This window comes from Monodon monoceros, unplaced genomic scaffold (genome assembly GCF_005190385.1).
Source record: "Monodon monoceros isolate NGI ecotype Baffin Bay Population unplaced genomic scaffold, NGI_Narwhal_1 Super_Scaffold_6, whole genome shotgun sequence".
Lineage (NCBI taxonomy): Eukaryota > Metazoa > Chordata > Mammalia > Artiodactyla > Monodontidae > Monodon > Monodon monoceros.
The window spans coordinates 59,134,058-59,146,933 of NW_021703783.1; the positions used below are offsets into that span (position 1 = coordinate 59,134,058).

General features: G+C 37.6%; 1 protein-coding gene across 1 annotated transcript in view; it reads right to left on the minus strand.

Moving 5' to 3' along the window:
- The window catches only part of OSBPL8 (oxysterol binding protein like 8), a 187,813-nt gene that overhangs the window by 140,342 nt on the left and 34,595 nt on the right, over positions 1 to 12,876 (minus strand). The window lies entirely within an intron of this gene.

A 12,876-nucleotide genomic window follows, 5' to 3' on the forward strand; every position in this document is an offset into this window, starting at 1 on the left:
TACGAGTAAATGTTTATCCAAAACAGAAGCAAACTCACAGATATAGAAAACAAACTTGTGGTTACCAAAGGGGAAAGAGAAGGGAGAAGGGACAAATTAGGGGTATGGGATGAACAGAAACAAACTACTAGGTAGATACGCAACAGGATATACTGTATAGCATAGAGAATTACAGCCATTATCTTGTAATAACCTATAATGGAGTACAGTCTGTAAAAATATTGAATCACTATGCTGTACACCTGAACATAATATTATAAATCAACTAGACTTCAAAAAATAATAATAATAAATTAAAAATTAAAAAGGGAGCAGGGAAAGAAAGATAAGTGCCCTAAATTCCTCACTGTTGAAAAAAGGGAGTTAAGATAAGAGACACTACCAACATATCAAGAGACAAGTTTTTAGTATTTCTTTGAAATCAAACACTAGAACTAAAAACGTGTAACAAAAAATCCTAGAGGGAGAGGGTGATTGACTGGAAGCTTAAGGTATAAGCATACTAATTTCCCCATCTTTCAGAGTTTAAAGCTAGAGATGTTTAAATGATAATAAATCTGGGAATAAAAAAGTATATATTTTTTAAAGGTAAAACAGTAATTAAACACAGACCTAATGGTGGTAGGCCCTAGGGAGTAGGCTTGAAGAGAAGAAAGGCAGTCTCCTATTTTAACTCCTTTTAAACAGTGTATGTTGCTTGTATAACCAAAAAGAATGTCTAAGTTTTTTGTAAAAGAGTACAGTGCATCACAATCCTGACAACTCCTTTCTCCAAATTGCCAAGCTAAAGCTAGGCCTGCATCCCAATTTGAACATAATTACTAGCTAAATTCAAAGTTTAAAGAAGACTCTGTTCCCTCTTGTGCTCCTTTGTTATCAGTACTCTAGACATTGCTTAGGGAACTGGTGCCTCACTGTCTATTTACACTTTAACAAAGTTCCTAGAGAAAGAATTTTTATAAAAATCTTCTCTATTTTGGGCTTGAGTTGTTATTTCAGTCACAGAAAGAACGAAGGAGCATCTACTAAGTAAGGCTAATGGCTTTAACATATGTCATTTAACCATAACAACCTCATGACGCTATATTGAATAATGGCTGTCTCAGTTACAAGTTGTATACAATTAGGCTGTGGCTTACTATCTCACAGGATGCCCCAGAAGTTTTTTGTTTTGTTTTCTTAAATGCTTAAGTTATAAAAACAAATATGCTCTAAAGGTAGACTGCCTATCAATGAATATACCATACTTCTAAAGAATAGCACTACCTTCTTATCACTGGAAATTAGGATTAAATTCACCAATCTTAATCTCATTCATTGTCAACTTGATTAAAAAATTAGATTGCAAATAAGAGTAATTTGGTCTAGCTAGTCTGAACTAATCTACAGTATTTACGCTAGGTTAAATACTAAAGGAAAGTCTAATATAATGAGAAATTAATTACACAAATGTGACAGGTCCCCAAAAGCAAGCTAGCACCAACATCTTATTCATAAGCAGTTTAAAAAAAAAGTGTATATATATATATATATATATATATATGCACGTGCGCGCGCGTGCGCGCACACACACACACACACACACACACACACACACACACACGGACTGCTTTATTAAAGCAGGCTGTCTATCCAAATGGCTTCCATCAAAATTATTGTAAAACAGTGTAGTACATATTTTTCATAAAGTATATTAATATTTTGGCACCTATGAATTAAGTTAAGATTTCCTCCATTCTAAAATATAACAGCGATGATAATGATGGTAATAAGACTGGGAGGCAAGCAAAAAGCTGGAATGGGCAAGGGGGAAGCGGGATAGGAGTGTGCAGGGCAAATTATCCTACTGTGGCTGTACAACCCCAGGGAGACAGATGAGGAAGACATGTCAGGGAGACAGAGAGAAGAAACAGACTGAATGAGTCAGACCAAGTCTTGGAAGAGGGAAAGGCATTAAATTACCTAAGGATATAAAGATGAAAGGAAGGAAAATATCTGGATGACTCCTCCTATCCGGATTTCTCTGGAGTATGTAGGTATGTAGGTATTCTCAAAGCACTGCCCCTCTTAAAAAACCCTCATTAAAATTACATTATTTCACAAATATACTATGCCTATATGTATGTCTATTTCACAGTGATTATAATCTAGTTTGCATTTATCTAATGACTGCCTGACAACATATTAAAGCCCAATCAATTACTTAAATTCTGAACTAGAAGGGTGCCCAAATACTTTTTTATCTCTGATTTGTAAAATTCATTGAACAGTTCAACCAGATGCACTGTTTTAGATAGATATATGTGTATATAGATGTAATACTGTGATTTGTAAGAAATGTATGTAATTGGTCATTCAAATGACCTAATATATATATTTCAGATATATTTGGTCTTCATCCACGGTTCCTGGCTCACAGCTCCCCAAACCCTTGGAATCTTCTGGACAATAAGAATAATGGGGTAATATTCAATCTCTTGTCCTCAGTTACTTAAAACTCTTCAGGGGAGGTGACTTTTGGATCCCACCCAAGGGTGGGGGCTGGTTGCCAGGAGACCCAACCATGCGATTAGAGGGTTGGAACTCTCAGTCCCACCCCTTGATTTCCAGGGAGGAGAGAAGGGCTTGAGATTGAATCAATATCCATTGGCCAATGATTTAGTCAATCATGACTATGTAACGAAGCTCCCATAAAAACCCAAAAGGGCAGCTTTTTGGTCCCCATTTTTCCCCCCCGAGAGCGTCTACTTCTGGGAACCAGACTTCCCTGTGCTACCATGCTGGGCTCCAAGCTCCGCAAGGACAGAAACTCCTTCGTTCAGGACCTTGTGCTATGTATATTTTTATCTGTCTGTTGATTCGTATCCTTTAATATCTATTTATAAAACATCAATAATCTAGTAAGTAAACAGATTTTTCTAAGTTCTATGAGCCATTCTGGCAAATTAATCAAACCCAAGAATGGAGTCATGGGAACCTCTGATTTATAGCCAGACAGTTAGAAGTCCAGGTAACAGCTCGGACTTACAACTGGCATCTGAAGTGGAGAATGGTCCTGTGGGACGGAGCCCTCTACCTGTGGAATCTGATTCTATCTCCAGGTATACGGAATCAGAAATCAGGAGAATTCTCAGACATCCTGCTGGTGTCAAAAAATTGTTTGTTGTAGTGGGGAAGCCTACACCCACACCCACACCCACAAAATGGAATCAAGTCTGGGAGCCCTTTTCAACTTTAATCATCCATACAAGTGACAAGGGTTACTTATAAAAAGCACAAAGAAAAATGTACTAAAGATTTTCTCGATCTGTTGCTTTACAAAATACACACTGTTTATGTAGAGTCCAGCCAAAATTAAACTGTAAGCACTTTGCCCAGAGGAAAACCAGTGTTAGCCTAAGTTCAATGAAAACCAGGAAATCACTATTACTAAATTTCTGGCAAGGTACAAAACAAATTCCATTTCCCATTATCTCTAGACCAACCACTAATATACATAATTCATAAAATTTATGGTTTATAATTCCTTAATATCTACTGTTGCTTCATCATCAGTTATATTTCCTTTGTAGGGCTCAAAACACATTCATCAAATATTTATTTACGTCTTGTCCCATAGGAGACACCGTTCTAGATTCTGGACATATAAAGAATACATATCCTGTCCTAGCTGAAAGAGAGCAAAATAAACTAGTATACTACTATGTAATGAGCCTATGACAAAGGAATGTGCATGTTACCTTCAGGAGCACATGAGGATATTAAAATCAGATTTCTGGATGTGGTAGAGTGAGAGTACCCCGCCCGCCCAGAAAAAACCCTTGCAAACCCCTTTAAATTAAAAGTAAACAAATTAACTACCAGAAATAAAATATATAAATGAAACTAGTATTAATTAAATAATGAATTAATTAATTAATAACCTAGTATTAATTAATGAAGAACATTTCATAAATATTTACAATCTTTGCAGAGGCTCCGGACGTGCAGGCTCAGCGGCCATGGCTCACGGGCCCAGCTGCTCCACGGCATGTGGGATCTTCCCAGACCGGGGCACGAACCCGTGTCCCCTGCATGAGCAGGCGGACTCCCAACCACTGCGCCACCAAGGAAGCCCAATATTTACAATCTAAAGTGCTTTCTTATACAGCCTATTTTGAACTTAGGTTTATTTTTTTAGGTTCATTTGTTTGCCTTTAGACTTAGTCAAAAACAAAACTAGTTTACATGATCTTCCAATTGACATATAATTCTACAAAAGAATAAAGTAAAAAAGAGGGGCATTAGAGGAGATTGGTTCAAGATGGCGAAGTAGAAGGACGTGCTCTCACTCCCTCCTGCGAGAGCACCAGAATCACAACTGCTGAACAATCAACAACAGGAAGACACTGGAACTCACCAAAAAAGATACCCCACATCCGAAGACAAAGGAGAAGCCACAATGAGACGGTAGGAGGGGTGCAATCACAATAAAATCAAATCCCATAACTGCTGGGTGGGTGATTCACAAACTGGAGGACACTTATACCACCGAAGTCCACCCACTAGAGTGAAGGTTCTGAGCCACACATCAGGATTCCCAACCTGGGGACCCGGCAACGGGAGGAGGAATTCCTAGAGAATCAGACTTCGAAGGCTAGCAGCATTTTATTGCAGAACTTTGACAGGACTGGGGGAAACAGATATTCCACACTTGGAGGGCACACAAAAAGTAGTGTGAGCATCGGGGCCCAGGGGAAGGAGCAGTGACCCTATGGGAGACTGAACAAGACCTAGTGTTGGAGGGTCTCCTGCAGAGGTGAGGGGAGGCTGTGTCTCACCGTGAGGACAAGGACAATGGCAGCAGAAGTTTTGGGAAGTACTCCTTGGCATGAGCCCTCCCAGAGTCTGCCATTAGCCTCACCAAACAGCCTGTAGGCTCCAGTGCTGGGTCGCCTCAGGCCAAACAACCAATAGGGAGGGAACCCAGCCACACCCATCAACAAAAAAGCAGATTAAAGTTTTACTGAGCTCTGCCCACCAGAGCAACAGCCAGCTCTACCCACCACCAGTCCCTCCCATCAGGAAACTTGCACAAGCCTCTTAGATAGCCTCATCCACCAGAGGGCAGACAGCAGAAGTAAGAAGAACTACAACCCTGCAGCCTGTGGAAGGAAAACCACATTCACAGAAAGACAGACAAGATGAAAAGGCAGAGGGCTATGTACCAGATGAAGGAACAAGATAAAACCCCAGGAAAACAACTAAATGAAGTGTAGATAGGCAACCTTCCAGAAAAAGAATTCAGAATACTGATAGTGAAGATGATCCAGGACCTCGGAAAAACAATGGAGGCAAAGATCGAGAAGATGCAAGAAATGTTTAACAAAGACCTAGAAGAATTAAAGAACAAACAAACAGAGATGAACAATATAATAACTGAAATGAAAAATACACAAGAAGGAATCAATAGCGGAATAACTGAGGCAGAAGGACGGATAAGTGACCTGGAAGACAGAATGGTGGAATTCACTGCTGTGGAACAGAATAAAGAAAAAATAACAAAAAGAAATGAAGACAGCCTAAGAGACCTCTGGGAAAACATTAAATGCAACAACATTCGCATTATATGGCTCCCAGAAGGAGAAGAGAGAGAAAGAACCAGAGAAAATATTTGAAGAGATTATAGTCGAAAACTTCCCTAACATGGGAAAGGAAATAGCCACCCAAGTCCAGGAAGCACAGCGAGTCCCATACAGGATAAACCCAAGGAGAAACATGCTGAGACACACAGTAATCAAATTGACAAAAATTAAAGACAAAGAAAAATTATTGAAAGCATCAAGGGAAAAACGACAAACAACATACAAGGGAACTCCCATAAGGTTAACAGCTGATTTCCCAGCAGAAACTCTACAAGCCAGAAGGGAGTGATGTACTTAAGTATATCATGATATACATGATATACTTAAAGTGATGAAAGGGAAGAACCTACAACCAAGATTACTCTACCCAACAAGGATCTCACTCAGATTCGATGGAGAAATCAAAAGCTTTACAGACAAGCAAAAGCTAAGAGAATTCAGCACCACCAAACCAGCTCTACAACAAATGCTAAAGGAACTTCTCTAAGTGGGAAACACAAGAGAAAAAAAGGACCTACAAAAACAAACCCAAAACAATTAAGAAAATGGTCACAGGAACATACATATCGATAATTACCTTAAACGTGAATGGATTAAATGCTCCAACCAAAAGACACAGGCTCCCTGAATGGAGACCCATATATATTCTGTCTACAAGAGACCCACTTCAGAACTAGGGACACATGCAGACTGAAAGTGAGGGGATGGAAAAAGATATTCCATGCAAATGGAAATCAAAAGGAGTAGCAATACTCATATCAGATAAAGTAGACTTTAAAACAAAGACTGTTACAAGAGACAAGGAAGGACACTACATAATGATCAAGGGATCAATCCAAGAAGAAGATATAACAATTATAAATATATATGCACCCAACATAGGAGCACCTCAATACATAAGGCAACTGCTAACAGCTATAAAAGAGGAAATTGACAGTAACACAGTAATAGTGGGGGACTTTAACACTTCACTTACACAAATGAACAGATCATCCAAACAGAAAATTAATTTCCAAAACAGGAAACACAAGCTTAAATGACACAATAGACCAGATAGATTTAATTGATATTTATAGGACATTCCATCCAAAAACAGCAGATTACACTTTCCTCTCAGGTGTGCACGGAACATTCTCCAGGATAGATCACATCCTGGGTCACAAATCAAGCCTCAGTAAATTTAAGAAAATTGAAATCATATCAAGCATCTTTTCTGACCATGCTATGAGATTAGAAATCAATTACAGGGACAAAAATGTAAAAATCACAAACACATGGAGGCTAAACAATACATTACTAACTAACCAAGAGATAACTGAAGAAATCAAAGAAGAAATCCAAAAATACCTAGAGACAAATGACAATGAAAACACAATGATCCACAACCTATGGGATGCAGCAAAAGCAGTTCTAAGAGGGAAGTTTATAGCAATACAATCCTACCTCAAGAAACAACAAACATCTCAAATAAAAAATCTAACCTTACACCTAAAGGAACTAGAGAAAGAAGAACAAACAAAACCCAAGTTAGTAGAAGGAAAGCCATCATAAATATCAGAGCAGAAACAAAGAAAACAAGAGCAAAGATCAATAAACCTAAAAGCTGGTTCTTTGAGAAGATAAACAAAATTGATAAACCATTAGCCAGGCTCATCAAGAAAAAGAGGGAGAGGACTCAAATCAATAAAATTAGAAAGAAAAAGGAAAAGTTACAACAGACATAGCAGAAATACAAAGCATCCCAAGAGACTACTACAAGCATTTCTATGCCAATAAAATGGACAACCTGGAAGAAATGGACAAATTCTTAGAAAGGTATAACCTTCCAAGACTGAACCAGGAAGAAATAGAAAATATGAACAGACCAATCACAAGTAATGAAATTGAACCTGTGATTAAAAAATCTTCCAACAAACAAAAGTCTAGGACCAGATGGCTTCACGGGTGAATTCTATGAAAGATTTAGAGAAGAGCTAACACCCCTCCTTCTCAAACTCTTCCAAAAAATTGCAGAGGAAGAAACACTCCCAAACTCATTCTATGAGACCACCATCACCCTGATACCAAAACCAGACAAAGATACTACAAAAAAAAGAAAATTACAGACCAATGTCACTGATGAAAGTAGATGCAAAAATCCTCAACAAAATACTAGCAAACAGAATCCAACAACACACTAAAAGGATCATGCACCAAGATCAAGAGGGATTTATCCCAGCAATGCAAGGATTCTTCAGTATATGCAAATCGATCAATGTGATACACCACAGTAACAAATGAAGAAGAAAAACCATATGATCATCTCAATAGATGCAGAAAAAGCTTTTGACAAAATTCAACACCCATTTATGATAAAAACTGTCCAGAAAGTGGGCACACAGGGAACCTACCTCAACATAAGAAAGGCCATATACGACAAACCCACAGCAAACATCATTCTCTATGGTGAAAAACTGAAACCATCCCCTCTAAGGTAGCCATGGCAATCAGAGAACAAAAAGAAATAAAAGGAATACAAATTGGAAAAGAAGAAGTAAAACTGTCACTGTTTGCAGATGACATGATACTATACATAGAGAATCCTAAAGATGCCACCAGAAAACTACTAGAGTTAATCAATGAATTTGGTGAAGTGGCAGGATACAAAATTAATGCACAGAAATCTCTTGCATTCCTATACACTAATGATGAAAAATCTGAAAGAGAAATTAAGGAAACACTCCCATTTACCATTGCAACAGAAAGAATAAAATACCTAGGAATAAGCCTACCTAGGGAGACAAAAACCTGTATGCAGAAAAGTATAAGACACTGATGAAAGAAATTAAAGATGATACCAACAGATAGAGAGATATACCATGTTCTTGGATTGGAAGAATCAATATTGTGAAAATGACTATACTACCCAAAGCAATCTACAGATTCAATGCAATCCCTATCAAATTACCAATGGCAATTTTTACAAAACTAGAACAAAAAAATCTTAAAATTTGCATGGAGACACAAAAGACCCGGAATAGCCAAAGCGGTCTTGAGGGAAAAAAACAGAGCTGGAGGTAGCAGACTCCCTGACTTCAGAGTATACTACAAAGCTACAGTAATCAAGACAATATGGTACTGGCACAAAAACTGAAATATAGATCAATTTAACAGGATAGAAAGCCCAGAGATAAACCCCCACACCTACGGTCAACTAATCTATGACAAAGGAGGCAAGGATATACAATGGAGAAAAAAGAGTCGCTTCAATAAGTGGTGCTGGGAAAACTAGACAGCTACATGTAAAAGAATGAAATTAGAGCACTCCCTAACACCATACACAAAAATAAACTCAAAATGGATTAGAGACCTAAATGTAAGAGTGGACACTATAATAGAGGAAAACATAGGAAGCACAGTCTTTGACATAAATCACAGCAAGATCTTTTTTGATCCACCTCCTAGAGTACTGGAAATAAAAACAAACAAATGGGACTTAATGAAACTTAAAAGCTTTTGCAAAGCAACGGAAACTACAAACAAGATGAAATATTTTCTCAGAATGGGAGAAAATATTTGCAAACGAATTAACGGACAAAGGATTAATCTCCAAAATATATAAACAGCTCATACAGCTCAATATTAAAAAAACAAACAACCCAATCCAAAAATGGGCAGAAGACCTAAAGAGACATTTATCCAAAGAAGACATACAGATGGCCAAAAAGCACATGAAAAGATGCTCAACATCACTAATTGTTAGAGAAATGCAAATCAAAACTACAATGAGATATCACCTCACACCAGTTAGAATGGGTATCATCTGAAAATCTACAAACAACAAATGCTGGAGAGGGTGTGGAGAAAAGGGAACCCTCTTGCACTGTTGGTGGTAATGCAAATTGATACAGCCACTATGGAGAACAGTATGGAGGTTCCTTAAAAAACTATAAATGGAATTATCATATGACCCAGCAATCCCACTACTGGGCATATACCCAGAGAAAACCATAATTCAAAAAGACACATGCACCTCAGTGTTCACTGCAGCAGTATTTACAATAGGTAGGACATGGAAGCAACCTAAATGCCCATCGACAGACGAATGGATAAAGAAGATGTGGTACATATATACAATGGAATATTACTCAGCCATAAAAAGGAATGAAATTGGGTCATTTGTAGAGACGTGGATGAATCTAGAGGCTGTCATACAGAGTGAAGTAAGTCAGAAAGAGAAAAACAAATATCTTATATTAATGCATATATGTGGAACCTAGAAAAATGGTACAGATGAACCGGTTTGCAGGGCAGAAACTGAGACACAGATGTAGAGAACAAACGTGTGGAAACCAAGGGGGGTAAGTGGCAGTGGGTGGTGGTGGTGTGATGAATTGGGAGATTGGGACTGACATATATACACTAATATGTATAAAATGGATAACTAATAAGAACCTGCTGTATAAAAAAATAAATAAAATAAAATTCAAAAACTCAAAAACAGTAAAAAAGAACAACTGAAGTAATATCTAATTACTACATAGTTTATTTTTCTTAAAAATGGGTGTGCAAAAGGGATAGATTAGAAAATTAATTTCCTAGTTTGAAAATAAACTTTAGATACATCAAGATTCTATCATGTCTATAAAACACTGGACATTCTGCGGAGTTGGATACAGAGAAAAAATTATTTATGAATGACAGAACATGACTCACTTAAAGTCATATAAGCTTCTCTAAAGATATCAATCAACGCAACCTTCAGAAAGCTGCATTAAGACCCCTCTTACTATACATTCATGCTTCCGCTTTTAAAACCCCAAGAGAAGAAAAAAATCATACCAAAGTAAACTATGGAGCTCCATGTGTTTTAAAAGAAATAGCAAAATACAAATGAACTTATTTACAAAACAGAAATAGACTCACAGACACAGAAAACAAACTTGTGGTTACCAAAGGGGATAGCAGAGTGAGGGGGAGATAAATTAGGAGTTTGGGATTAACATATATCTACTACCATATATAAAATAGGTAAACAACAAGGGCCTATTCTATAGCACAGGGAACTATATTCAATATCTTGTAATAACCTATAATGGAAAAGAATCTGAAAAAGAATATATATATGTATATATACATATATAACTGAATCACTTTGCTGTACACTTGAAACTATCACAACATTGTAAATCATCTATACTTCAATTAAAAAAAAAAAGAAATAATACCAAAATAGCCCATAGAAACAGTAACCAACCCAGTAGCAACCAGACCCCGACGCACAGTCTGTGGTCTCTAAACAACATTTCTCATTAAAAGACACCAGGGCTTCTTGAAGAAATGGCATATTCCAGATCTAAGACAACAAATGTACGAGATGAGCCTAGAGTATCTTGTATTCCAGAGAGCAAGAAAGCTATCAAAGACTATTGGAGTCACATAATGAAGACTCAGGGGCCAACTTGAAGGGGCTACCAATAGCCAAAGAAAGGAAAAGTTAAGTCCTGAAAAAAATGAAATAAATTAAATGGATACAGAAGCTTTGAACAGTGGATTTAAAAACTTGATTAACTCTAATATTCTACAGTTTAACAGCCAGCAGTTTTACCACTTGTGTAACTACTGCTGACATAATCACTGCAATGTAAAAGAATATAAATTGTAAGGTACCATCTCAACTTTAAGAGCCATACTAGACCTTCCTTCAGAGTAATATATTAAGGGGAAAAAAGAACGTGAGGTAACTTACAATAATCAAAACAAATCAATGAAGTACATTACAGTTTTCTAAGTTTTTTCAAATTCACCTGAGATCTTTTACCCTACATGATCAGTACAAATAGCTCCTCAAGAAAAAAAAAAAAATCAGGTCAAGTAGGTAATCAAAGCAATATTTATCTATCTTACATATTTTATTACAACTGACATACATTTTCTCTCTCTCCAATCCTTTAACGGAAAGGCATTTTCACTGAGTATGGATCTGCAGATTAGAACTGAGCATCATCTTCCTTGCCTAAACCACAGCTATAACACATTGTCTGAGATCGCTATGGTCAGTTCTTTAAAATGAAACAAAACTTAAACGTACTTGCAAATTCATCAGTTTAGAGACGCCTCCTAAATGTTTACAATTAGTTTTCCTATGTTTTCTAGTTATCTAGTTATCTAATGCACATCAAATCCCAAGGGAGCAATGTGGATGGGCCCAGATGGATGCCCTCAGAAGTAGTGGGTTACAGCACAGAAGAAGAACTCTGAGCTTAGGAAGCCCATATTTCATATGGGCTGCATAATGGGCACTTAGCATGTGTGCCCTTTGCTCCAGAGGAAGACACCATCTCTGTCTTCCTAGGCTATTCACTATACAAACATCCTTGAAAAGATAGTCCAGAACAAAAGGCAGTCAGTGCTTTACTTGAAAGATACGCAGAACTGCAAGACACCATGAGGGATTGTCTTCCAACAGTTTTTTCATCCCTATCTTATCCAATACAACACCCTGTAACATTTCACCTTGTATTATATGTGTTATTATTGATAGGTCAAATCACTAGTGATTCACAAGCCACAATCACAAAGAGCACTTTGGCAAATGTCTACTGAGAGGAGTGATTAGCAGAATTTTTTCTGATTTTAAACAATTTGAAGAATCTTTTTATATATAAATCACACCTCATCAAGTCCAGTCTTAATTACTGAATGAATGCACTGAAGTCAACTACCACCCAAAAAAGATTCAGGGATCAAAATGGTAACATAGGACCCCCAGCCTCTGTCCTCCCACAAAGATCAACAATTAGACAGTTATTCATGAACAAAAACACCGCTAGGAAAGATCTGGAGTCCACGTAAGAAACTTCAACAACATAATGGAACAACCACACAAAAAGGGAAAGAAAACAGCTTCGTTTTATTTTTATCATCCATCTCCTAGGCTGGCACTGTTTAGCACCAAAGGGAAACTCCCCAGCTAGAAAGAGTTCCCATGCCAGGAAAGGGAGATCAGAGTAAGCAACCAGCTTCCCCAGCCTTTTCGGGCAGTGCACAAAGGACCTGCTTTGATTTCACCCCAGCCAGAGACCAGCAAAGCTGAGATATAGAGATGGCTAGGAACAATGAAGAATAGCAGGGGTTACCAAGATCAGCCACAAAGTGGGTATAACCACAGTCCCACCTGCTCTTCAAAGGACCTGAATTTTGAAGCTTTCTCAACTGAAAAAACCAACGGCCAGCACAGCCACCACAGATCACCTGCAGATTTCACCAGCTT